At 33.6% G+C, this 3,417-nt stretch overlaps 1 pseudogene; it reads left to right on the top strand.

Moving 5' to 3' along the window:
- The first annotated feature begins 2,263 nt into the window (after positions 1-2,263).
- On the top strand, positions 2,264-2,444 carry LOC123243545 (annotated as a pseudogene).
- Positions 2,445-3,417: the final 973 nt, after the last annotated feature.

Genomic DNA, 3,417 nt, shown 5'->3' with positions numbered 1-3,417 from the left:
TCTAGGCCTGGTTCTCAATTCACTGAGCCACCTGGTTGCTCCCTGGAAGGACAATTATAAAAGAAGATTGAAAAAAAGTCTAAGAGTCAGGGACTGGGATCTGAGAGCTAAGTGAAGAGAAGAGGGATAGTAAAATGGGAGAAAATTGCTTCAATTATTGGCTACAATGGTTGCTCATATTTCACTTTTATTTTTTTCTTTGTAGAAATAGGGGATAGTGGCAAAGAGATTACAAGATGATATTGTAGAAGGAAATACAAAATTAATAATCAATAATAAATGTAAATTTATCAAGATTAACAAAAAAAAAGAAATTGAGATTTAAGTGATCTAATTTCAGAAAAAGAAATTGAACAATTGAATTGTCTAAGGAAAAAAAAATTAAGACCAGATAGGTTTAAAAATGAATTCTTCCAAACATTTAAAGATGGATTAATTCCATTATTACATATATTGTTGAGGTAAGTTTTCAGGATAAGACTGATGATTGTGACAAAATCTAGACTTAAAAGCACAACCAGGAGATGAATGAAGCATGACCAGCCTTGATCATTTCCAAATATGGAAACCCCAGAGGGAGCTCAGCCATGTGAGAAGGAGGCCAGGATGAGAGAGGTTTGTTCCAGGGTAAGAAAACTACTATTTTTATTATTATTAGTTATTATAATTACTATCATTAATAGGAAAGATAAGAAGGAAAGAAGAAAAATAAGAAACAGAAGAAAGAAAAACTAAAACAATATACAATATTGTATTAATAATAACAAAAATATCATGATTTCATTACTATAGATGAAAAACGGTCTTGACAAAATCAATAGTCATGTATGTTAAAAACATTAAGATTTTTAGGAATAAATGGGCTTTTTCCTAATGAAGAAATCTCTTCAAGGATTAGCATTATTTGAAATGGAGAAATTTTAGAGGCCTATTCTAGAAATCTGCAAGTTAAATAAGGATGTCTATAATAACTAACCACAGTTATGTAATTGAATTCCAGAAATGGTAGGTATAGGAAAAGATAAGAAAATGAATTTTGGAGGAAATAAGCATTAAGCAAAGAACAAAAATTACTGCTTTTTTAAAAATCCTTATCTTCCATCTTTGAATCAATACCATGTATTAGTTCCAAGGCAGAAGATCAGTAAAAGTTGGGCAATGAGGGTTAAGTGACTTGTCCAGGGCCTATGAAGTGTCTGTCTGAGGCCAGATTTGAACCCAGGATCTCCCATCTCTAAGCCTGGCTTCCTATCCACTGAGCCATTTAGTTGCCCCTTAAATTGTTGTTTTTCACATGTGACATAATTGTATATTGAGATAATCCTAAGGATATAAGTGAAAAATAATTGGAACATTAACTTCAACAAAGCAGGAAGATTTAGATTTCTGGCCAAAAGAAGGCTACACAATGAGAGGGCAGATAGCTCAGGAACCACATATATACTTTAAAACAAACTTGAAATTCATTTCAAATTGGAAAATAAAAAAATCACAGGCAAGAGGAAAAAGGAGAAGCTAAGTTGTGCAGTGGATAGAGTTGCTTAATCCTGTTTGCCTCAGTTTCCTCATCTGTAAAATGAGCTGGAGAGGGAAATGGTAAACCACTCTAGGATCTCTGAATGACTCGAATATGACTTAAAAAAAGACTTAACAACAACTGAAAGAGGGAAGAAGGCTACTGAACAAGGCAACAACATTCCAGATAAGTAAGTCCAATTTCCCAGTATGACCCGAAGCAGGCCAGAGAGACATATGAAGCTTTATATCAGAGGCAGCAAAAATAGAAGGCCCACCAAGAAAGATGAGCTCATGAAGCCACCCAGGGGGACTTACTCATTCCCAAGGAATAGCAGAAACCAGTTTAGTGTTGCAGTGCTTAGATCAAGACATTCCAGGTGCCCAAAGACTCTGAGATTGCTTGTACTTTGTCTTGAGACTCCATATAGTAGGATTTCTTAACCTGGCATCTGTGAACTTTTAAAAAAAATTAGTAACCATTTCAATATAATTTTTTTTGTTTTTTAATCCCAAACATTTTGTTTTTGGCATTATTGTGAGAAGGGATACATAGGACTCATCAGACTGCCAGACTGGTCCATGACATTAAAAAAGATGAAGACCTCTTACCTTAGAAGGCACTGAGGATGCTGGGCTCTGAACCTTGGAAATCCAGAGAACCTAATGCCAAGAGGTAGAGGTGAGAGCACAAGCCCAGAGAAAAATCAAGCAGACCCAATCACTTCATCCAAAAGTACAATAAGATAGCTTTGCTCAATAGCAGTATCGTAGCCAGTGAGGTTTATCTGAGGCACAATTATTGCTAATTGAAAAAGTGTAGTAAGAGGCAAAGCCCCAAATAAGAAAATAAAACCAGAGAGAGAAGAAAAATAAATATTGATCAGTATCAAAAAATTATCAAAAATCCTAGAAATCTCTTAAAGGAGTGAGTGATTCTTTAAAAAAATGGAGAGCAGAGAATAAAAAATGATGAGAATAATAAAGACATAAAATGATGAAAATGATATAAATAAATATAAAATAATGAAAAAAGATGAAAAAGAATTGTTTGAGAATTTTTTTAAAACTAGGAACTACTGATTAAGTACTCTAATTTTGTATATGAGGAAACTGAGGTTGAGAAAACACAACTAATTACTAACAGAGCTGGTGGAAGTAAGCTTTCTAAATTCTAGTTCAGCGTTTTATTATTATTGGAAAATATGGGTTTTGTTATAAACACCAATTTTCCACTATGGTTTATGATGTAGATTTTTTCTGCACTCTTTTCCCTTTAAGTAACTTTATTATTTTAAATAGAAAACAAAACCAGCCTTCAAGTGTAACTTAACTATCAGCAGGTGTTCTGATAATTTAAGTTAGATGTAACACTCATTTTCAAAGGGTTGATTTTACTGCAGAGGAAAAAAAACCCTCTAAATTACTTACAAACATGCTCAAATTAGTGAGAATACACAATATTGTTATTTTTTCTCTCCATAATTTAGACTGCTTATTAAAAGCATATTATTGGACTATCTTGATGGTGAGATTGGATTTCACAAAAAAGGACATAGTCAAAAGGAATGAGGTCTAGCGGCCAAGCTAACAGGGAGGCAGACAAATAAACGTGGTTTCCCAATATGACCAGAAGCTCACTGGCTGTACATTTATTTCTCATCAATATACAAAAGCACAGATGATTGTTTTTCTGAAGTTTTGCTTGTTTGTTTGGTTTTTTAAAGGATAATACTCTTTTTTTTCAGTCTAAGTTGCTCAGCTTAATTCCCATATTTGTAAAGGAGGTAATTCAGATTGTGGTACATCTAAATGGCACAGTGGACTACAAGTATGGAGTCAAGAAAATTCATCTTCTTGAGTTTAAAGCTGGCCTTAGATACTTATGAGCTCTGTGACCTT

This window comes from Gracilinanus agilis, chromosome 3 (assembly GCF_016433145.1).
Source record: "Gracilinanus agilis isolate LMUSP501 chromosome 3, AgileGrace, whole genome shotgun sequence".
NCBI classification, from domain to species: domain Eukaryota; kingdom Metazoa; phylum Chordata; class Mammalia; order Didelphimorphia; family Didelphidae; genus Gracilinanus; species Gracilinanus agilis.
The sequence above is the reverse complement of the archived record's forward strand: the minus strand, read 5'-3'. Positions and strand labels throughout refer to the sequence as shown.